We start from the raw sequence: 25,396 nt of genomic DNA, 5'->3' as shown, positions 1-25,396 counted from the left end.
GTAATCCTCACCGCTCCTGTAATGAGGCGACATGCAAAAGATTCACGTCTCTAGACGGCATGTGCAAGTCGCGAAAGCGAAACGAAAATGGGGCGGCGTCTCTAGATAGAGGCACATTTTGAGGGTCACAAGCACAGAACCTAGCACTGCCAATCCACTGGCATGACAACATTACGAGCCAATGATAGAAAAAAATTGGAGTGGTTAAGCATGGCTTAACCCCGCCAATAGTGATAATCTCTAGTGATAGCCTCTGTAGCCCCACCGCTTCAATCCGCGTTTTTTTTTTTTCATAATTTTTCTTTAGTTAGATTTTGTGTAAAATAACACGCTCTATACTTTTGGGTGGACACCACAGAATGGTGTAAAGCTACACCTAACCAGGTCAAGGTCATGTTTTCGCATTTTTTAAAACTGTAAATTGGCTTATCAGAAAGGAAAGGCATTGTGTCTGTCAGACTTGAGGGAAGGGAGGAAGGTGAGATTGAACGTGCAAAGAGTGAAATAAGTCCCGTAGTGGAGAGCTGCAGAGTACTTTCGGCCACCTGGGGTTTTTAAACGTGCGCTGACATCGCACAACACAGGGCTGCCTCTCTGTTTACGTTAGGTTTCGGGGGAAAGGAAGAAGCTTAACAATTTTGCGTGGACACCCACACTTAATTAGATCAGGGTCACTTGAAGGTTAAATTTAGAGCCAGGCGAAGAACAGCTCTACTTAGCGTCGTGTAGCTTTCGCTACAAAGCTCAACGAAGCGACCGGACACGCAAGGTTTACACGTCCAAGGCAACAACGTCTAAGCGGCTGCCGGTGCTCACAAAACACACGCCATTCAAATGAAGCCAACGACGCGCAGGAGACTGGGTGCAACGGTTGCGAGATGGCGATGGTGCTTCAGTTGAGCATTCATAACAGATAAACATGGGATATAGGAAAGAGATAGACAGAGAAAGAAGGACGTGAGACGTTTCCTTGTTGAGCCGGCGGGCGAAATGGTGCTCCTCGAATCAGCCAGGACTCCAGCAGGCTCGGGGCGACCCGAAAGCCTGCACCTGGCCCGCGGGCCGGTCTCAGGCCGCCCGGAAGCTCTTACTCTGGTGCACGGGCCGGGCTTGGACAAGGTATTGTTACGGACGAGGGAGGTAGAAGAGGGCAGTGGCGTGGGCAGGAGAGTGCGCGCTAGGCCCGAACACAGATTCATTAAACGTCATCTCACGACCATCGAGCATCTTCTCTCTGTCCTCTGTTCTTCTGTTGTCATCGCTTGCCGCTACTTAACAGTATATTTGTCTCAGGCAGGCCGGGCCAGGCCGGACATCCCAATCACGAATACATGCAACATTTGCGGAAGCGCGGTCGTAGTGCGATGTGCGTTTTTATTCTCCCGCGTCGTCCCCACGCGAGAGCTTCTGAGTTATTTCCCAGCTTCGACTCGCCTTTCCTTTCTGCCGCCTCGCCCCGGACAAATTTTTTCTTGCCATCAGTGATCGAAAGGAGCGGCTGCTTGTAAGCTATTTAGTTTCGAGCTTCGCATCTCCGCTTTGGTAACTCCGGCGCTGATGTTTAGGCATTCGCTTCAAAATTCGCGCCACGTTGTCGCCTATCGCAAGCCTCTATTGTGATTAACTCTTGCCTTGAAATGGCATCGTTGAAGCGGGATATAGCTCAAAGCGTCTGTGGTGCAAGAGTTTCCTGTTGCTGCTCTTGTTGCGAAAATATCACTTGAAAGGCACACGGTGAACAAGGCGAGCTCGCCGAGTACTTGGCCACATAATCAACCCCTTGTTTTGATTTAGAGCTTGCGCGCTTTTGGAGAAGCAAACAAGCTGCTTACAGAAAACTTGCTTTCCTTTCAAAGAACGCGTTAGCCTTTCCAGCCACAAGTAGCGTTAAAGAAAATTCAGCGCGGCCGAGTTCATTATCCAGGATCGCAGCAAATGCCTCAATTCAGTGCGTATACCTTGTTGTTTTTGCGCAATAACTTAATTCTAGTGCCCCTCTATATTCAACAATTTGTCATTTCAAACCTGAGAACACAAAATTTTAAGATCTTGGATAAGCGTATCACCATAAACTATATATTGTGAGCACTGTGTGGCGCTTCATCTTCCACACTGCTGAACGTGCTGCTTCATCTTCATCCTGCTTCCTCTTGTAGATACCTATCGTCATCGCGGAGTGTGTTTGGCTGCAGTGTGCGACCAAGGCTTCAGGTCTGTAATAAAGCCTGATTCCCCAAGTCCGACCTTCGCGTTACCTTACACGTGGTGGAGGTGCGCCTTGATTTCCCCGCTGCTTCGTCACCTGCATCCACCTGGAGCTTCGTTCTGGCCGCCGTTTGACCCCGACCACCATCGTCATGACACAAGAAGGCCACTCCGCTATTCCGGCTGCTACCAACTCGACTCCAGCTCCCCTTGCCACTTGGACTGTCAGTAGCCGTCAGCGCGACCCGCAGATGTTCGCCGGTCTCCGCGGCGACGACGCTGATGACTGGCTCGACAGCTACGACCGGGTCAGTGCTTTCAACCGATGGGACGATTCTCTTAAATTAATTAATGTGTCCTTTTATTTGACGGATGTGGCCAAAACGTGGTTTCTAAATCATGAGTCGACGATTCCGGACTGGGCTACCTTTAAACAAAAGTTACGCCAGATTTTCTGCGCTCCTACTGTTCGCACGGAGTCCGCCAAGAAGAAGCTAGAAGCCCGACTTCAGCGGCCTAATGAGACCTACACCTCTTATATAGAAGATGTACTTTCACTTTGTCGGCGCATCAATGACACAATGCCAGAGGCCGAGCGGGTTCGGCACGTCCTTAAAGGTATTGGGCCACTCGCCTACAACGCCCTGGCCGTGCAGAACCCTACCACAATCGATGCCATCATATCCACTTGTCAACGCCTTGACGAACTACAGTCAATACGCCTGCAGCCTGATCCCACTTCATTTGGTTTCACTGCCGAAGCTGACCTCCGTGTGCTTATTCGCGAATTAATTCGTGAAGAGCTCTCGGCTCAAGGTAATTTGTGCCGCCCTGCATCTGAGCCACATAATTCAAGTGCCGGCCTGCGTAGCATTGTTAAAGAAGAGCTGGCCTCAATGACCTATTCCCCGCCAACATCGGTCGCTCCTACCATTTGTCAGGTGCCAACGTACGCCCAGATCACGTCCTTGCCGCCCGCAGTTGGAGCGCCTACGCCACCGGCGCCTACCACTGCTCATGTCGCTGCATTGGCACCACCTGCCGCAGCGCCGACATACTACCCCAACTGGCGCCCAGCCCGCCCTGTGTGTTATTACTGCGGGTACCGAGGCCATATTTCCCGCTTCTGCCGTCGCAGGCTCCAGAATGAACGCCGCGGCTACGAATCATTTGAAGCAGACTACCCTCCTCGCTTTTCCGGCTCTAACCACCGTTCATTCCCCGATTATCCCCGACGTTCATCACCCCCGCCAGAAAGCCCCGCTCCGCCTGCTGGTTACAGGCCTTCAAGACGCCGTTCTCTTTCGCCTTTTCGCCGCTCAGCCTCGCCTCTCCGTCAAGCTTCTCTGACGACCCCCCGCCTGTCGGAAAACTGACCACTGCAGTTTTAGGAGGGAAAACTGCACTCTTCGGCCATCCCAAAAATCCTCCGGAACGTCCCTGGAATATTATTTTAGTGCGGGTTGAAGGATTATCTGTTGAAGCTTTGGTTGACACGGGCGCCGCTGTTTCTGTGATACACACTGACTTGTGCTCCCGCTTGCGAAAAGTGAAAACGCCTTATGATGGACCTGAACTCCGTGGAGCTAATGGTGCAATAATTCGGCCTTCTGCTAAGTGTACTGTGCGAGTTTTTGTTGACGGTGTCCGCCACCATGTACAATTTGCCGTGATGTCACCGTGCGCTCACCCAATTATTTTAGGCTGGGATTTTCTGTCTGCCGCATCAGCCAGCATTTCGTGTCGCGACAGGATCATTTACATGAACGAGAGCGATCCGTCTTCTGAACATCCCGAGCCCCGTTATCGCCTGCTTGCCGCTACTAACTCAGTGTTGCCCCCCGGATGCGAACAACTTGTCGCGCTTACTTCTGCTGACATTGATAACGGAGATGTGCTAATCGTGCCTTCTGATCGCCATCTGACCCGCGGAATCGCGCTACCACCAAGTCTTGTTCGGTTTGAGCATGGCACAGCGCTTGTCGCTGCTTCGAACACTTCCCCAGAGCCCATTGTGCTGACTAAAGGGACATGTTTTCCTTGTGTCCTGGACATTCACCCGGTGTCCCTCACCACCCTTACCGCCCCCTCTTCCTCACCAGCAGCTTCTTCCGATGCTTCTCTCTGTGTTCTCTTTGGCACCATCAATCCTGACCTTCCTGCGACTCACCGCCAAGCTTTGCAGGAATTACTTCGAAAACACCAAGCCTCCTTTGATGTCACTTCTCCGACCTTGGGCCGAACGTCTTCTGCACAGCACCGCATTATTACAGAAGGTACTTCTATTGTTAGCCGCCGCCCTTACCGTGTTTCCTTATCAGAACGTAAAATCATAGAAGATAATGTGAATGATATGCTCCGGCGAGACATTATTCGGCCATCAGCTAGCCCCTGGTCATCTCCGGTCGTCTTGGTCAAAAAAAAAGGATGGGTCCGTGCGTTTTTGCGTTGATTACCGCGCACTTAACAAAGTCACTCGAAAAGATGTTTACCCTATGCCACGAATTGACGACTCCCTCGACTGTCTTCAGGGCGCCGAATATTTCTCCACTTTGGATTTGCGTTCCGGTTACTGGCAGATACCGATGCACGAAGCCGACAAAGAAAAAACAGCATTCGCTACTCCCGATGGGCTTTACGAATTCAATGTCATGCCTTTTGGACTTTGTAATGCCCCCGCTACGTTTGAGCGCATGATTGACACTGTTCTTAGAGGACTTAAGTGGAAAACATGCTTGTGCTACCTGGACGACATAGTTATTTTCTCTGCGACTTTTTCTGATCATTTATGCCGCCTTGATCAAGTATTAACGTGCCCGGCATCCGCCGGTCTCCAGCTGAACACAAAAAAGTGTAATTTCGCCAAGAAAGAAATCAAGATCCTGGGCCACCTCGTCAGCCGCGATGGCATTCGACCCGACCCTGACAAGCTTGCTGCAGTTTTGAACTTTGCACGCCCTCAGCGGACTAAGGAACTACGCAGTTTCCTTGGCCTGTCTTCGTACTTTCGCCGTTTCATTCGAAATTTCGCTACCATTGCTGCACCGCTGCACCGCCTCCTTACAGACCGTACTACCTTCAATTGGTCCGAAGAATGCGAAAAAGCTTTCCAAACCCTAAAGAATGCCCTCACTTCGGACCCTGTTCTCGCTCACTTCGACGACACTGCTGCCACCATTCTTCACACCGATGCCAGCAGCCTCGGTATCGGCGCCATACTTCTGCAACGTGATACCGCTTCTCGGGAAAAGGTAATTGCGTTTGCCAGTCGAACTCTAACACTAGCGGAACGCAACTACACCATCACTGAGCAAGAGTGCCTAGCCGTCGTTTGGGCAGTTCAGAAATTCCGCCCCTACCTCTACGGCCGCCATTTCACGATCGTTACCGATCACCACGCTCTGTGCTGGTTATCAACCCTCAAAAATTTGACTGGACGCCTGGGCCGTTGGATTCTGCGTTTGCAGGAGTACCACTTTGATGTCATATTCAAATCGGGACGCAAACATCGAGATGCCGATGCTCTTTCCCGCTGCCCGCTATCAGAATCGCCACCTAGTGCTTCCTCGAGCCTTCCTGCGTGCACCCTCGACGTCCCAATGTCGTCCAGAGCCCCAACCTTAACCTGTGCTACTCTTGCCGCTGCTCCAGATCGCTACGCCATTATTTCAAACCAGCGAGCAGATCCCTACTGTATTTCCCTAATCAACCTTCTCACCGGTGCTTCTCACCCTCCTACCGCTAGGATGCGCAGGCAACTCCAAAAGTTCAAACTTGACAACGGCGTGCTCTCCCGTTATATTTATTGCTCCGAAGGCACCCGTTGGGTCCTCGTTATTCCGAGAGCGCTTCGCACCCGTATCCTGGCGGCTTTCCACGATGATGCTACAGCCGGTCACTTAGGCTTTCATAAAACTTACCACCGCGTGAAAGCCCGTTTCTTCTGGCCAGGCCTCGCCTCAAGTGTGGCAAAATACGTCGCCTCTTGTCTGCCATGTCAGCGCCGCAAACGGCCCACTTCTCCTCCTGCTGGCCTACTACAGCCGCTACCTTGCCCTGCTACTCCTTTTGCCGTTGTTGGCATAGACTTATACGGGCCACTTCCATTGTCCGCACGAGGTAATCGCTGGATCGTCACCGCCGTCGACCACCTAACACGCTACGCTGAGACCGCTTCCCTGCCTAATGGCTCAGCACATGAGGTCGCGACCTTCTTTTTGGAATCGCTCGTACTGCGCCATGGGGCCCCTCAAGTGCTTCTCAGCGATCGTGGTCGGACATTTCTGTCGAAGATTGTAGCCGAAGTTATTGAAGCCTCAACCACACATCACAAATTGACCTCCAGCTATCACCCGCAGACCAATGGGTTGACTGAGCGGTTCCACCGCACGCTTTCTGACATGTTGTCTATGTATGTCGACCAGGACCACCGAAAGTGGGACGTAATACTTCCTTTTGTTACGTTCGCCTACAATACGGCTGTACAGCGGACCACAGGTTACACCCCGTTTTTCCTCGTTTACGGCCGTTCTCCCGCTACCTTTCTTGACGCCTCTTTTCTTTCTACACATGCCAGTCCCTCATCCTCTCTTCCTGACCAGTTCCTTTTCCGAGTGGCCAAATCTCGCCGGCTTGCTCGCGTCAATACGGAAGCTAGCCAAGAAGACCGCAAGTGCCGCTATGATGCAACCCATCGCCAAGTTTCGTTCCGTCCCGGCGACGAGGTGTTACTTTGGACCCCATTACGCACTCCTGGCCTTTGTGACAAGTTACAGCACCGTTACATTGGTCCTTACACAGTTCTTGCAAAAACCTCCCCGGTCAACTATCGCGTCTCCCCTGTTTACCCTCCTCCGGACTGTCGTTACCGTGGCACTGAAGTTGTCCACGTTTCACGTATGAAACCTTTTGTTCGGCGCATTCCTGCGGACTAATTGCGGCCAGGCTGGCCGCTTGAACTGCGCGGGCGAAATAGTCTGAGCACTGTGTGGCGCTTCATCTTCCACACTGCTGAACGTGCTGCTTCATCTTCATCCTGCTCCCTCTTGTAGATACCCATCGTCATCGCGGAGTGTGTTTGGCTGCAGTGTGCGACCAAGGCTTCAGGTCTGTAATAAAGCCTGATTCCCCAAGTCCGACCTTCGCGTTACCTTACAATATATATATATATATCCTCTTTCGTCACTTTAACTGCAAATATAGCATGACGGGCTGGGCCAGGGCCGAGCCTTATATTTAAGCGCCAGGCTGATCCGGGCTGCGCTCAATCCTTATCCTAGTTGGGTCGCGCCGGGCTCGGGACTGTAGCAGCGGGCCCGGGCCGGGATCGGGCTCCAAATATCAGCCCGCGAACACCTCCAACCGTGATGGAGTGGCGCGCGTTCCTCCCCTTAAAGTGCGCCTTTCCTTTCCTCAAAAATCAAACACACTGAATACGTTTAGAAATTGGTAGTGGCGTATAGCTCTGCTATATATGTCAGGATATACGTAGCGTAAGCATGGCTTTTCCTTGGGCTATCTTAGCTTATCTCGGCTTTCCATGATTTATCTTGGCTTGTCAAGGCCTATCACTACCCCCTCGGCTTCCCAAGACAGACAGCACTGTATACGATGCAAACAAAGTTTATTTTTATTAAATCACATCTTGCTCCATCTATTCAAATGCGCCAGTTGTGCGATAAGCGCTAGTGTCGAGCGCAGGTCAGCGAACACAGGTGGTTTACGAATGCCAGTCTACGTACGAAGCGCTAGGAACGCCTGAACCACTCTGTCATGGGCACGGTTGTTCTCCATTTGTCTCTCTTTCTCTCAAAACACCCTGGTAGAACGCATAAGATACGAATTTAAGAGTGGAACGCGACAGCGTTCTTCCCTTTCATCCATGCTACAAACGCCGGTGTGCGAGCGCCGGTTACCCGGTTGTTTACGAACACCGGTCTATAAACCACGAACTAGGAACGCCGAACACTCTGTCATGGGCACGGTTGCGCTCCCTTTCTCTATCTCTCGCTTGACACATCCTGGTGGAACCAACACCCTCTTCTTCTTCTAGGTGGCGTTGGTTGAACGCTTAAGCTACGCCTTTAAGAGTGGAACGCGACCGCGTTCTTCCCCTTTTTTCATCCATGCTGCAAACGCTAGTGTGTGAGCGCCGGTCTGCCAACACCGGTGGTTTACGAACGCTGGTTTACAAATGCCGAGCTACGAACCACGAACTACACTGTCATGGGCACAGTCGCTCTTCCTTTCCCACAGTAGAAGAAGCTGCTCTACCGATTCCTTAATACGACTTTGTGGAGCTCTTTGCGAAGGCCTTCTGCGTTACAGCCTCCCTGTTCTTCAAGGCCTTTCGCAGGGAAGCATATAACTATTTGAAGCCTTGCAGGCCAAAGCTTTGAGAGTGTGCCTTGGTCTTCCAAAGAACACCTCCACAGTGGCTACTCTGGTGGAGAGCAGACGTCTATTTGTAACCGTACTGATGCCGCAGGAGCTGCTTCGTGCCCAGCTGCGCTTTGCGCGTGAACCTACCCGCACCAATTTTCGGACGAAACTATAACACTGCTCTCCCATCTACTGCCTGCGCAATATCGGCCCGCAGTACCTTCATCTTTCCCATCATGGAGGTTTGCTTCATTGCAAATTTGGAGAACTATACCTGGCATCAAAAGAAAAGACCCCATCCCAGGACCCGCACTTAAATACTTCGCCCTTGAACACATCTGTACAGGCCGCAGTCAACATTGCCACATCTATACTGATGCCTCGAATGACAAAGCTGGCTAAGAGTCCGGTGCCTTTAAGTTTGCTAAAATCCGAAAGAGTTTTGATTTGATGCTTTGAGCTAGATAATGAGCTCAGAAAGTTAGAGTGTATTCGACTAAGTTTAGGAAAAAACTGATAAACTGTTAAGAAATGCGTTCATATCTTTCCACGAAAGCATAAAGCGTTAAAGTTGAAGATTTAGATGCGCTCAAATCATATTGTGATGACTCGAGTTACTTAAAGTGGTCCTGGGTCCACCTGGACATGAGGAGATGGAGGCACAGACTAGGGATGTAACTTTTAACACATTTAATTAAGGCAACTAGCTAAGGTTTCACTTACTGCTCGTCGTCACTGGGCTGCGTCGTTGCGTCGGCGTGGTGCTGAACCGTCTCCGAAGGAGGGCTGGGTGTACATCACGCGCAGGTGGTGAAATCTGGGGGTCCGCTGCTTACTTCGTTTTCAGCCGGCGGTGGGATAAGCTGCCAGCTAGCGGTGGGATGAACAGGGGCTAGACCCCAGCCTTCCAGGTCATGGCGCAGCCACACTCTTCTGCCCTGCTTGTCTTCTGTTCGCTCGTCTCGTCCGCTGCCTGCGATTCTTCCCCTCCGCTCTGTCATTCGCCTCCCCTTTTAAGCCTTCACGCTCCATTGTTGCGCCTCGTTTTGACGGGATGACCGGTGTCCTCAGCCGCCGGCTGCCTTTGTTAGCTCCCCAGCGGCTTTAGCCGTTTCGTTCTTTCACCGATCGCGTCTCAAGGGAGCAGTCGATGGCTGTCCATATGGGCAGACGTTCATCCCGCGATACCAAATATGGGCATGCCTAGAGTTTGGCCAATCGACACCGGCATGACGCGGTCAGCAGTTCCCTTGAGTCACTGACCGGCATCCGCAGCCTCGTGAACGCGCACGAGCCGTCACAATATTCCTAAAATACTTGCCCTGCTCCACCTTAACAAACTTTTTCACATATCAGATGCAATGTCCACATTGGACAACTTACGGTCTAGATTAACACTGACCATGAAATTATGAAGGACTCTTAAGCTCCGTCTTTAATGGTATAAATCGAGAGCGTAGGCACCACAAATAAAAGCCCGCTTTAACCAACCGCATGAACGTGCCTGCGTGGCCTATGGGAAACGTGAATGCTAGGATCCTGGCAGGCTGATTCCGATATCACCATCTAGTATGAATGCAGATGCTCGAGTTGGCAGGTCCTGTCAAACGGAAACGGCAGCCGGAAAAATAAACGTAACGTGTACCATGCGTCTTACTCTGCCCGCTTCACTTACTGCACGGCCGACGTCCCATTTAAGCGAAACACGCATTTCTCGTAAGTGCGCGTATTCACGCTGTGAAAATTAAACGCAGGCTTTTGTGGGAAGAACAATAACATGGCCAGCAAGGGGCGCACGGCCGTTGTTCAGCAACCCATATTAAGGCCACTTTAACAACCTTCTCCGTGCATGGAGGATGATCCAGTTCCGTGGTTGCTGGGAGAAGAAGCTTTCGGGCTCATGTTACGCAAGAGCGGTAAAGGATCCGATCTGCAGAAAATATGGGAGAAAAACAATGACGAGGGGGCGCAAACTTGCAACTGTATCTCAAAAGCGCCGGATACACTCGTGGAACGAAAATGAACATGCGCAGAATTGACACAAACAACGAACACGCAAACACACGAACGCACACAAACAAACGCAAGGGCACGTGCGTGCGTGCGTCTGGGTGCATGTGCGCGCGCGCGCGTGTGTGTGTGTGTGTGTGTGTGTGTGTGTGTGTGTGTGTGTGTGTGTGTGTGTGTGTGTGTGTGTGTGTGTGTGTGTGTGTGTGTGTGTGTGTGTGTGTGTGTGTGTGTGTGTGTGTGTGTGTGTGTGTGTGTGTGTGTGTGTGTGTGTGTGTGTGTGTGTGTGTGTGTGTGTGTGTGTGTGTGTGTGTGTGTGTGTGTGTGTGTGTGTGTGTGTGTGTGTGTGTGTGTGTGTGTGTGTGTGTGTGTGTGTGTGTGTGTGTGTGTGTGTGTGTGTGTGTGTGTGTGTGTGTGTGTGTGTGTGTGTGTGTGTGTGTGTGTGTGTGTGTGTGTGTGTGTGTGTGTGTGTGTGTGTGTGTGTGTGTGTGTGTGTGTGTGTGTGTGTGTGTGTGTGTGTGTGTGTGTGTGTGTGTGTGTGTGTGTGTGTGTGTGTGTGTGTGTGTGTGTGTGTGTGTGTGTGTGTGTGTGTGTGTGTGTGTGTGTGTGTGTGTGTGTGTGTGTGTGTGTGTGTGTGTGTGTGTGTGTGTGTGTGTGTGTGTGTGTGTGTGTGTGTGTGTGTGTGTGTGTGTGTGTGTGTGTGTGTGTGTGTGTGTGTGTGTGTGTGTGTGTGTGTGTGTGTGTGTGTGTGTGTGTGTGTGTGTGTGTGTGTGTGTGTGTGTGTGTGTGTGTGTGTGTGTGTGTGTGTGTGTGTGTGTGTGTGTGTGTGTGTGTGTGTGTGTGTGTGTGTGTGTGTGTGTGTGTGTGTGTGTGTGTGTGTGTGTGTGTGTGTGTGTGTGTGTGTGTGTGTGTGTGTGTGTGTGTGTGTGTGTGTGTGTGTGTGTGTGTGTGTGTGTGTGTGTGTGTGTGTGTGTGTGTGTGTGTGTGTGTGTGTGTGTGCGCGCGCGCGCGCGCGTGCGCGCGTGTGTGTGTGTGTGTGTGTGTGTGTGTGTGTGTGTGTGTGTGTGTGTGTGTGTGTGTGTGTGTGTGTGTGTGTGTGTGTGTGTGTGTGAGCAGCAGTAGTAGTAGTTAAAGCTGAAGAATTGCTATCAGATGCCGTAGCTCAGCAAAACCCGGTGAAATAATAAAAGCATCCAAATCTGGAATCGGAAATTTCTCCTCTAGAAAAGGACAGCTAATATCTTACTCCCGCAAAATTTATAATCAGTATCCCTAATCATGTGAGTGACCACAATGCATGCGAAGTGCGGTTCGCGTCCAGAGCGCGCAGCTCAGGTTTGCATTCTGTGCCTTCATACCTGCCAGCGCGGCCGATAAAATAACGAAGCATGCGCTTCACTTTTGTGTGTTTTGTCGAGTCACCCGATGGCTCGCTAATTGACAGCCACCTGAAATTCAGTTGATTTTGTAAATATGCCGATTTCTTGTTTATTCCCTCTGTCAGATAGTAGACACTTGAAGCCTTAATTTCATATGAAAGCGCTGTCATGGGAAGCTTCGAGGAACTCGGAGGAAGAGGAACTCGGTTGAAACGAAAACAAATTTGAAAAGTCAACTCACATTACTGCGAAGTGTCTGTGCTTGGTGCAACTGGCTGTGTTCATAAAGTCAGATTTATATTATATATAATACTGTTATAAAAAATTAGGAGGACACTTAAGCTCCGCCGTTAAGGGTAATACGCGATAGCGTTTCTTTCTCACACACACACACACACACGCACACGCACACACGCGCACGCACGCACGCACGCACACACACACACACAAGCACACACAGGCACATATACATACATACATACCCACATACAGGCACATATACATACATACATACATACATACACACATACAGGCACATATACAGACACACATACAGGCACATACACACACACACACACATTTTTTCTTTCTTCACGTTTTAAATTTTTAGCGTTTATTTATTTTATATTTCTGTCATTTGCTTCTTTATTTTATTTAATGTTTTATATTTCATACACCAATAGTCAGGGTCGGCAACTATCGCCTTTCCACTCTGAGTAATTTGACACCTCTGGACGCCTTCTTCAATTAATCAATTACACATTTAAATATTCTTCCTTAGCATCACCAAGCACTGGTTTTTCATTCTAGCATTTGGACACCTTTAAACCCTCAATTTCCATTTTTGCCTTTGCTTTATTTCTTCAATTGATCAAATAATTACAAATATTTCATTAACTCATCATCGCCTATCGCACACCAATCAATCTTCACTCACTGGAAGCAGAAATTACCATGACACATTTTTTTTTTTTACGCAGCCCCCGATTATTTCCGAGACCCGTGCCAGCTACTGCGTCGACGGCATGGGAAGGAAAGTGCTAAGCGCCATTCCAACTTACGTCAAATTACGCACGATTTTTTCATCTCAAAATAAATTGCATCCTCACTCATTTCACCAACAAGTATCTACCAGTGGGATGAGCGACGGTAATGCGCTAACCAAGCAAACAAACTCGCGTTCATCTCTCATAGTCGTTAAAGTTAATAGCAAAGGCACACAACAAAAAAAAAAAAATTCTGCACATTACAAAACTCTGGATACTGTACCTGGATAGGGATGACGCTGCGCGGATCGACGAGGGGTCCATGCACGATTCGTAGAGCAGTTTGTAACTGCGCTCGGCAGCGCGGCCGGTAGGCCTCGCTACGCCTCGGCTGTCAAAATACGCTTCTTGGCGTCGCTAACAGGCACCACCAGGGACAGAAGATAGGTCCAAGCAAAGCACACTAGGCTACAACGTGAAAAGAGCGGACCGAACGGCGGGCACTTACGGACGGACACGATGCGAACCAAAGCGAACGGATGGAGCGAACAAAATATAGCTGCCAGCGCGGGATCAGCGTGCCGCTCATGGTTGCCAGACTTACTTTTGTAAACCCTCTATTCTGCTCACCTCGCTGGGTATGAATGACCTTGAGCTAGGTCCGAATGACTTTGAGGGAAAACCAACATTGACCCTTCCTTTTCCTAAAAACCAACTTAGGCAAAAAAAAAAAAAAAAAAAGAAATTCGCGGAATAAAAATGCGGTGTGACCTTGGCCTTATTAAGTGTAGGTGGCCACCCAACTGTGAAGCTGGTACTGCGCCTCTTTTCACGAAAAACCAAATTAAGCAAAATAATAAAGAATACGAAATGAATAGGCGGTGTTACTCTATCGCGTCTAATCTTAAAGCTAAGCTTGAGCGTACTCCTAATTCAATTTGCCAAACCGTGTACAGCATTGCTAAACCATACATGAAAACCACGTTTAAAGGAGCTTTCGCTCGTTTAACTATATAGGTTCAAGCATTGCTTAGGTTTGTTTGGTTTCTGAGGTTTAACGTCCCAAAGCGACTCAGTCTATGAGAGAGGATGTAGTGGAGCCTTCGGGAAATTTCGACCACCCGGGGTTCTTTAACGTGTACGGACATCGAATCGCACACGGTCGCCTTGCTTTTCGCTTCCACCGAAAGGCGGCCGCCGCGGCCAGAATTCGATCCTGCATGCCTGGTCGCACTAATCTAACGCCCTAACCACTGCACCGCCACGGCGGGTCTAAGCCATGCTTAAACCCACACAATTTTTTTCGTTAACATTCGGAAAAAAAAAAAAAAAAACCTCTAAGTTAGAGAAGCAGCCTCAGAGTGACGCGCCATGCAAGATAGAATATTAGCTCGGCTACATCGACTTCCGTATAGCTTTTTTGCACCGCTCCTACGTGCTTATAAGCAGCACCAATTCATATAAAGGATGGAAGCTCTCGTCACTATCCGGTACTTCATATGAACACAGCTATGAATTAGAACAGCAAGACAACAACAATGGAGGGATACCTAAGCTCCTCTTTAATGGTGGGACGCGAGAGCATTAACGATTCCCGTTGCTTGCTCGGACCCTTGCAGATCTTCGTTGACGTATACATGCACTTTGCTACTCGCATATCGCATTTTTTTTTTATTTGTGACTCGATTGCTCCACACATGCTAATTACCTATTATTAATTAGCACTAATTAACATGCAATTGTAAGCTACCAGACTATATAAGAGACCACTTTACGTGGGTATAGAGCACCGAATTAGGTAAGTCGTACAAATGTGCCTGCGTGACCTAGGGGCAGCGCATCTCACTCGGGATTCAAGGGTCCCGGGGCTGTATTCAAATCTCATCGTCCCATCTCAAAGACGAAGCCTGTGTTGGCAGCGTCTGCCAAATTGACCATCTCATGCGATCGCGCGACGTTACACGTCGCGATGATCAGTCAGTGCACGATTGTGTAATCTGCCAGTTTCCACCTTCTACAGTCATGCCCGTGATTCTTCGTTAACAACGCCAATGCCGGATTTTCTGGGTGATTTTCTACGCAACATTTAAGGCTGTGCGTTTAATAAAGGAACCAAATATAAGACCCGTTCAAGTGAGAAGTAAAGTAAGGAAGAAAGAAGCGAATTCACGTAACCCGTAATGCAAATGAGATAATTGTGGCCACCTATGACCTTTAAGCACAACGAAATATCCGCCCAATACTGTACAAAATGCCCGCCTGCCCCGAACAGAAAAGCACAGATAATACTGCGGGAACCTTGGATTGTTAGAAAGTATTCCTGTATTGGCGCTATAACGCAGGGTCTGCGCCAGGGGCACGGTTCCTACCGTTCCTATGCAACCACTGACGCGCAAGAAAGTTGAGCCACCTTCGCTCAGCGCGAAGGCCAATCTAACAATAGAGCAATATAGCACGCTTGCTGCGCGATGTCCTTCGTACATCGTAAGCGCCACACTGTCGGCGAGTCACGTTTGCCGACGAAGAAAACACGTCAAAAGATTGCACGGCTTCTTTTTCTTGACGCGGAAATAATGGTGTATTCGGCTGAGGCGCTCTGCTCTGCCTCCGCGCCGATGCGCAGGAAGTGGCGGCAAGCACGAAACGAATAGGATGTCTTTATGTGCCTCGGCCGATGTAGGACTCTCAGGTAATTTGATCAAATGTGGATGAACAAAAGATCGTCCTACGCCTGACGGAGGAGGCTTACTTCAAGACCTTCTCTGCGGCCACGGCAGAGGAGAGCCGGCAAGGAGACCCTCCCCCTGGCTGAGCCCCTACTCCGAGGTCCATGTCGGTGTAAATAAAGTCTTCTCACTCACTCACGCCTCGGCTGAACGTGTGAAACACTCGCAGTGTGCCGTCGCTCTTTCTGCCTCTTGTTTTTCGGGGCCACGAGACTCTCGAAGTTATCGGAGTTAGAACTTAGGGAGGTATGCTACGTTCGTACGAGTGCTAACGAGGGACGTCGGCGCATGCTCACGAAATGTTGCGATTATGTAGTACAGGTTTGTCAGCTGCCACATCATGGCGTTATGATTGGCGATATTCATGCATACAATGGTAGAGATTAAGCTGCGCAAGGATCATCGGCCGGTTACTGCGTGAGCATAATAGACACTTATTTAAAATATGCCTATTTGAGATGCTTTCTCACTTGGTCGAAATTTGCTATCAGTCCTTGTAAAGCGAAACACCACTCCAGCGACAGCATTGCCGTCCTTTAGCGCCTACTATCACGCGCTGCATGACGGGATTGCATCACACTCCCAGCTTAATCGTAGGCCTCCACAGTGACACGGTGCCACTCAGTCGTGTATTGCTCCTCCTCCAGGCGGACGTGTGTGGCACTGCACGAGTGCACAGAAAGTCCCGAGTGCCGTCAGCCAAAGACACACTAAGCCTAGGACAAATGACTTAGCATACTTTCGTGCGATTCGACATTTGGTGAGTGCGGAACGCTGAATAAAAAAAAAAAGTGACAAGAGCATTCACGCGTCACAATTGCACTGTTCTCAATCATGGCTGCAGTGAACGAAATCAATTGCGGTCGTGGCTGCATGGCCCCATTTGTTGCTGCCGGTCAATGTGTCTGTGGTAATTTCTTCGCCCGCGTAAGCCAGTCGGCGCATGTGGCTATGAAACTTGCGAACATATACACACACTTTTGTTGGTAATGTCATGAACTGCCTAGAGAGCGATTCATGTACCATGTTAATTTTAGCAATTATTCCGCCTTTATTATTATGCCCACAGCTTATTTGTGAAACAGAAAACCGCAGCCGCAACATAGACCGCTACAACATATTTCTGAGGAAGCTAATAGAAAACCAGCTGACAAAATTGGTTGCACCAATCTGACGGTGACGTGAGCAGGCTTGTCTGCGATGCTCTAACTGAGGTCGACGGAGCATAATATAGAAAAATTTAAAGCAAGCAGTGGTCTTCATAAATTATATTTGCACTGAAACTATAGCGTCTAGCTAGCTCTACATGCACTATATGTCCAAGCGCAATTGCCGAGCCCAAGCAACTGGACAAACGTTGCAGACATTCAAGCCTGTTCAATTCCATACTTGTATATAAATTTCTCTGGAAGAAAGTTCTTCGTATTTTAAATAAGCTTCCAGTTTTTGCACACGTCCCATAACTTCGAAATGAAAATAATACTTGGCTCAGTATGGCTCCTTGCTCAATTGTTTTTATTTTTTTTTTTTTGTTTTCTACGACAGCTGCAGTGCGCTAATATTTTAATTGTGGTCCACCGGAAGAATCTTTAAAGCTATTGCGTACGAACAAGTCGAAATACGATGCTGAATAGCGCTGCCTCCAAGTCGAATTAAGATGCTGAATAGCGCTGCCGCCAGAATCGTAAATGCGCCAAAAAGTGTGCGGCGTTATTATCGGCCCGAAACCATTGTAGCCAGTCCAGATATTTATATGTAATAAATTAACGCAGTTCTTAGATGGTTTAGCGTGTTTAAAACGCCGGTAGCGATATGGATGACCAGTCGCTGAAGCGCGCTTACAAGCGACGCGCATTGCAGCACGGTTCTTTTTCGGCTTAACGGCGAGTGCATTTGTCCGTCGGAGTACCGCTGCGATGGTGACTTCGCGCGATCGATCTGAAACCTGCATCCGACACCATAATTCATATTTTGGGAAACACACGTCTTAAATTGTGAAAACACCAAGCGCGGACCGTATAGGTGCTGCCATGAAAGCGCAACCCGGCGTAACTGTGCCGGAGCAGTGGCGCCGCTGTGGTGGCAACTGGAACTAGACGCATTACGCCTGTTAGCCACACCAGTGCGTTTCCATTGAGCAGCCGTGCCCATGATATTAAAGAGAGGAAGGAGGGAGAGGCGGGGGGCAAAGTTTCAGTTTCACTTTATTTCGCCACACATGTGCAGAAGATTTAAAAGCTACATGTGGCGAGAAAGAGGGAAGAAAGCTGCGTGCGACACAGCTTGACTGCCCCCGTCTCCCCTTAAATTTGGCGAGCAGGAGAGCAAAACCAGCTCAACAACATAAAAGGTTGAATATACGTTCAAGACATGTTATGATTAGGAAAATTAAAGATAAAGAATAGCAAACAAAAACATGAAGATGGATAAAGGGGAAGAGTCTTTTTCCTCAACTAAACATTGCATGCAAAGCATTCTTTGATGGTAGACAGAGTTGTTCTAATGTGAGGTTAAACTTATTAAGTGCACGCGAAAGGCTAGACTGCATCATCTGTTGACCATAATTAGTACAGGGGAGATGCACGTGCCAGATTTCGCGCGAAGTTCGCAGCAATAGCTGTGCAAGCTCGATTCAGTGTCGTACAAAGAACGCTCTTTTTAACCGCGTCACAGACTAGAGCAGCGGCTGTCGACAGAGGCGCTGAAGCAGGTGCTATTTCAATGCAAACGATGACCGAATTCGGTGCTTTAAGAAAGATACATTTGCAACTTGTCCAAATATGACAACGAGATCTCGCCGAAGGTATCCAGCTTTGGCCATCATCATTTGGATCTCCCAAGGGTGGCGTGCGGAAATTTGTCATCCCAGCATGTCTAACCACGCAGGCGTCGTGTAGCCTTGCCGAGAAAATAAAAGAAAGAAAAAACCGAGAGCTGTAACAAAGAAATAAAACGGGGACAGTCACTTTCTCTCCAATTGAGTTCCCACATTGGCTAGCCTGGATAAAGGCGATTTCCCGCGTGGCAGGCGATCAACTGTGTGGTTGCGCTAAACTAGAGAACAGCGGCAAATGAACAGTTCAACGGGGGAGAGACTGATTTTTACTGGTTCCCCAAATCAACTCATGATCTTTTTTGCCAATCATTCGCTCTACTTTGAACGCGTCTAACTTCTAGTCTAAAAACGCAACAAAAACAAAAAATTTGACATGCGACAGCATTTGTGTCGGTTTCTAGACGACGCTTTAGTCTGTGGCCGTTCGCCGTTCTTTGTGCTCTCAGTGACGTAAGGTTTTGTAACGCGCTTTGTGGAATGTCTTCAATGTCCAGGCGTTTTCGGGCATTCTTCATTCAACAGACTGTTAGTCCGGAGTGGGGATTTTTAAACAGAAAATAATGTTTACAGTGAAGCTTATATTTTACAGCTTTCTTGCTTTTATAACAGCCCTGCTGGTTTTACTGTGAGAACAATACTACGCTAGGTAGAACCGTTCTTGAGCGTGATCTGGGCTCCGTGCGCCGTGATCCGTCGCGCCGCGCGCCGCTCAACCACAGCTGGTGCGCCGTCATCACGGCAACGCCGTCGCCGTGATGACATTCGCTCGCTATTGCGTTCGCTCCGCGGCGGTTTCGCAGAGGATGCGCTAGGCACTGCCGCCAGCCTGCCACCATATTTTTCATCTGTTGTAGGCCGTCATTGCACCCGCTACCACTTAGATGGTGGACGACGGCTGTTGTGACGCGCGTCTTTATCTCCATCTTCTTTTTCTTTCTTTATTTTCTCTTCTCTCCGCACGAGGCAGCGGAGGTGGCTCAGCTACAGTCAGTAGCAGCTCCGTGCATTTTTTTTTTTTCCTTCTTCCTTCAGTCGCAATAACAGCAGGTGAACGCTGCTCAGTCGCGTTCGCTCGCTTTTGTGCTCGCTCCGCAGGCAAACGATTAGATTGCCTTGGAAGTGATCTCCACTGGTATCCCTGGGCGCAACGAAAAGGTGTTAGTTCTCGTGACCGGGACATCCACAAGGACAAGGACTCCTCATTCGTCCAAGATGTGTATGAGCGGTATCACTGGGAGTTATGTTCGCAACAACCCAAGTCAACCACACATTGGGCCGGAAGTTTGGACTTGGTATTCCATATAGAGTTACACCGGAAACAACATACGCCATCAACAAAGTAGAAACCAAGACACACTTCTTCACTAATCACAAGAGCGTATTCATTGAAATAAATAAAGTAACTACATAAGATACGCCATGGCTCTGTCTGCGTCGATTCTGCGTCGATAAACCGAGCTAAACCAAACATTGATTTCGCAAATCTTTAGCTTAACCATAGTTACACCACAGCCATTTTTTAAGACTTGCTTCTGCATCGCGTTTTTCTTTACAATAAATGATTTTTGTCTGTACTCCCACAGCCTAACAAGCTCGTTTTTTTAGTATTGCACTTGTGAGATACAGAGAAAAATGCGACACAGCTGTGAGCAGGCTTCGGCGGACAAGTTTCAGCACCGTGTCCTTCACCAAGTTAGCAAATTTGCTCCTCAAGAAGGCCGCTATAGCCACGCTCTGTTCAGAAGTTAAACAACGGCGGGCGCTCGATCAAAGCTGGTTTGACGACGCGAAACGCTCTCAGGTGAGGTGTTGGAGCGTTAACTTTGGGTAAACAGGGCGCATAATTCAACGCACTCGGAACTTGTATGCCTTTCCGACGAGCGCGGCAGTGTCCCTGCGTTCCTGGGCACCGAGTCGCAGCATTGTTTGGCAGACGCGAGCAAGGCTTTAGAGGCATACGCTCGACGCCACAGGTGACCGGTGTGCTTCAGAATCTTGTGTTTTGTTACTAACGTTCGAACAGTTGGAATCTCCAGTTTGCCCTTCGTTTGTAAAGTAAACGTTTGCGTCCAAACTCTGCTATACTTCAGTTAACTCGCTCCGTTTCCTTGCATTACAGTTCCGTGCATATTGGAACCCCGATTCCATCGGGAACCAACCTGCTGTGCCTAGTGTTCCTTCACATTTAGGTCTGACTCTCTTATTTTACACATGCGCAGCAGCCTGAAGCTGCTATATGCGAAACATTATCAGACATGTAGCCCACTGACCATGCCGTACGAATGCGCTTGCTTAGTATACAGGAGCAGCGCGTACGGCCGTTGCCCCTATAAAACAACGAAGGCTTAAAGGTGGCCCGATGGCGAAAGAAGATTAGTCGAGAAAATCGAGTCGTGCCTTGGGAACGACGTCACGATGTAGCTTGCCAACACATTTCTGCTGTACGTGCCATGTGTCGTTTCTAGATCGTACACTCTTGTTCAGTGGATTATTTTGTTTGTTTGTTTGTTTATGCCGGAAACGATTTTTCACCGAAATTGGGCGCTTGACAACTAGGTTGTCATCAGCGAATGAAGACCTAGAGCTTTTTTGGGAGTTATACACTCCGTTGAGGCAGTACAAAATCGCTCAGCCCGGTTCATCTTAAATAGCTATCAAAGGACAGCCAGCGTTACTAATATGAAAGCATACTTACATCTCCCGCTGTTATCGACCCGAAGAAAACTATCCCGCCTCTCACGTTTTCATAAAATATACTTCCATAACTCAACATTGCACTCCTTATGGGTTCAACCACCATCCTACATTTCATTTCGCTGTAACCACAGTCAAAAGGTAAACATTCCGCACTCAAACACAGTTGCCTATTCTCACTCGTTTCTTCCCCGGACCTGTAATGACTGGAATAACCTGTCTGCATCCCTAACAAGTATAACTGAAGAAGAAAAATTTAAATCCGCGCTACAAACTTTCTTTCTTGCCTAGTATTAAACTTATTAAAACTTATTGTATGGTTATTTGCTTATCCTCATTGTATACTGTTTTGCTTATTCTATTTTAATATTTTTTGTTACACCTATGCCGTCTTCCTAAATTACCCATGTACCTCGTTGTTCTTTTTTATGTGCTTTGTTTTTCAGAGATTTGTACGCTTATAGTATTAACCTCCTGTTTTATATATATATCCTGTATGCGCCCCTCTAACGTACATCTGTACCCTGATGGTATTTTAAATAAATAAATAAATATTTGCATTGATATATCTCGGCGCAAATTTCCTCACAGTTAACGACAGGGATGGTGGGATCAGGTTTTTGACCCGATTCCTCAAGACAGAAGGCAGCAGTGTGTGGTTTACGAGTGATTTGTTGCAAAAGCGAAGAAAAAGAAGATAGATGCATTCTCTGGTGCATAGGAAGAACAAGAAGAGTTGTAACCGGTCAGGTACCTCGCAACCAGCGTTGCGAATTGAAATTGGAATTGGAATTCTGTAGCTCCTCGGTCTGTTTACACGCTGATAGACTAAGTATTGGGTTGCTGGTCCTGGCTTTATTTTTACCCATTGAACCTTTGCGTCTTTTGTTTTCTGTGGATAACTCACGCGGTGAGATTGGTAATTTAAGTTAATGTCGACGCAGTCCCCTGGCCAAGACAGCTCCCCTTGGTCGGCTTCCTTTCTGTCTAATGATCTGCCCTTGGAAGCTTTTCAGAGCTCCGGCGTCCGCAGCATTCCTGTGGCGCTCGTTCCTAAGGATAGTGGCATCATTAAAATGAACCACCCAGGGGCTGTTCGAGCTGCTCTTCAGAAAGCCACTCCCTTCTACGAAGGAATAACTGAGGTGCTCCAATTTGGTCGCGGCGGGTTTCTATGCTGTTCACCAGACCTGGCTTGCGTAAAGGATCTACTAAACTGCTCTTCGTTTCCATCTCATCCGGTAAGTAGTTTCATTCCTTCACACCTGGCCTGCCCAAAATGTCTGGTCCGAGGAGTAGATTCCTTCTTGAATCCAGAAGAAACCCTTGGCCTTCTCTCTTCGGCAGGTGTTGTTGCTTTCTATCGTTGCAGCCGGGAGGTAAATAACGTTCGTGTGCCAACAGAATCGGCAATCGCTACTTTTCCGGGTACTGTCTGCCCATCAGAGATTAAAGCGTGGCCTTTGATATTCCGTGTAGATCCCCTTCCATTAAGGCATCTGCAGTGTAACAATTTATGACATTAGGAACATACTGCTGGTGGTTGTAAGTCCTCTTTGCGATGTTGTAAATGCGGCGATGCTTATAAGTCGAACATATTCCCAGGTCAAAATGTCAAATTTTGTCTTTGCGGTGGAATTCACTCTGCTAATTCTTTGGACTGCCCTTCTAGGGCTCAAGAAATGCAAATTCTTGACATAACTGACCGAAAACGCTGCTCGCGGCGTGAAACGATACAAGAAATTAAAAAGAGATCTTAGGTATGCAGGTAGGTGTGTCACCCCGTTCAGGAGCCATATTAGATTATTCGCTGTCTAAAGCCATAGCAACTGCCGTGGAAGCGGCCACGGCCAAATTGGTTGATAGGATTGTATCCACTGTCACAGAGTGCATATCCAGTGTTCTGACAGCAGATATTACCGAGGCTGTGCAAACTGCTACGGTCTCTCCCACAATACCTGTGCCTTCATTACTAGCGCAGCACTCCTTAACTACAATGTCTCGCCCGCAAGATGAATCCATTTCCGCTTCTCCTAGGCAAAACTCTGACAAGTTAGGCGAGACTCATGATGAAGAGATGGCGGAGGCAGATAAGCGAATCCTAAAATGCAGTGGATCCCCGATGTCTAACCGGTAATCACCACGTCCTCAGGCAAAATAAAAAAAGCAACAGCTTGGCTCTAAGCCAAAGGCAGCCATTTTGGGGCAGGCTGTTGCTGCTGCCCGGATTACACAACCACAGGATCGTTAAATGTTCTTCAGTGGAACTGTAGATCTCTTCTTTCAGCTACTACAGATTTAGTTTATCTTTCTTTAAATCAGATTCTAGACATATTTATGTTTCAAGGAACTTGGTTTACAAGTGAAAATTATTTTCATTTGCAAAGTTATCTATAATTCAGACAAGATCAGTGTGCTGTTATCATCTGTTTTGGTTTGGCTTGGCTTGGCTGGCAGCTGCGACTGCGAAAGTGGCGCTAGTGTATCTGTGGCGCAAGTGTGGCGCAAGTGTATAAAAGCGGAGTGGGAGAATAAACGGGGGTTCATTTCGTCGCTTGGGAGCTCGGTGTCTGGACTGCTTTCTCTGGCAGCGTTCCGGCGCGGGTGCAACGGCGCCCCCCCTGCCTGGGCTAACACGACATGGTGTCAGAAGTGGCCGTCTACGACATGATGTCAGATGGTCAGGAATCTTCGCACTGAGCCAGGCACCTTCCATCCACGATGTCGAAGACGCCTTCAATACGGCTGCATGGACTGCAGCAACCGCCATCGCTGGACTTTGACCGCACGTCAGAGTGGCCGGCGTGGATCGAACATTTCGACGACTTCCGATATGCAACGGGACTCAACGAATGCTCCGGGGAGGCTCAGGTACGAACGCTGTTGTACACAATGGGGATTCAAGCTCGTGACATATTCAAGACGCTTTCACTATCTGACGAAGACGCCAAGAACTATGAAACCGTAAAGAAAAAGTTCGACGGGCACTTTGTAAAAGAGAGGAACATCGTGTACGAAAGCGCCTGTTTTCACAGACGCGTACAAATGCCAGGAGAGTCGGTAGACCAGTTCGTCACTGCGCTACACGGCTTGGCGGAACGTTGCGACTACGGTGAACTAAAAGAACGAATGATCCGAGACAGACTGGTTGTCGGGCTCCGCGACGCAAAGCTCTCGGAAGCTTTGCAAATGGATTCTCAGCTAACGCTGGCTTCGGCGCTGTCGAAGGCTCGCTTAAAGGAAAGCGCCCAACAGCAGCAAAGTACTCTACGAGGACAGCACAGCCATCAGTCATCGGAAATTCGTGACCAGGACCCCAATGTGGACGCGGTGGTTCAACAGAGGCACAAGGGACGTCTGCATGGGCAACGAACGCCGGAGGTGCGGCAGCATGGGCAACGAACGCCGGAGGTGCGGTGTCCTTTCTGCAGTGGCGACGCCCACCCCAGGACAATGTGCCCAGCCAGAGCTGCCAAGTGTCTTCACTGTGGCAAGAAGGGACATTTCGCAAAGGCCTGCTTGAAGAAAGCAACGGCTTCCGCTCAACGAAAGGTACGCGTCTCAGCGGTCAACCAGGAAACTGGAGAGCTACGCGTCTCAGCGGTCAACCAGGAAACTGGAGAGACTTTCGTGGGATCAATAGATACATGCAGAAAAGCGCGATTTGTTCAGGTGCGCATTAATTCTGTGCCCATTTTTGCAAAGGTTGACTCAGGTGCTGAAGTGTCAGTATTACCATCAACGTTTCCGGGATTACCGTCCCGACTGGTAAAAACCGATGAAATCTTGCAAGGTGCAGGAGGCAGTAAGCTTAACGTACTAGGCAAATTCGTAGCAGAGATCGCATGGAAAGAGAAAACTGTGTATCAAACATGCTACGTTGTCAGTCCGTTACGCGACGTCCCTCTAGGATTACCTGCACTTGAGGTCTTAGGTATCGTGAAATTTGCAGACGCGGTCGACTCGGGAAACCTGCAGTACGAGACGCGTTTTCCAGAAATGTTCCGCGGTCTAGGTACGATGCCAGGGCAGTACACCATCAGGCTACAAGCTGGCGCTATCCCGCATGCCATAAGCGCTCCACGCAGGGTACCAATTCCCCTGAGGGAGTCCCTGAAGCGCGAAATAGATAAAATGGAGCGTTTAGGCATAATCAGGAAAGTGGATGGGCCCACCGAATGG

This window comes from Amblyomma maculatum, chromosome 1 (assembly GCF_055883805.1).
Source record: "Amblyomma maculatum isolate TAMU_Amacu chromosome 1, ASM5588380v1, whole genome shotgun sequence".
Taxonomy (NCBI): Eukaryota; Metazoa; Arthropoda; class Arachnida; order Ixodida; family Ixodidae; genus Amblyomma; species Amblyomma maculatum.
Note: the sequence above shows the minus strand (reverse complement) of the source record.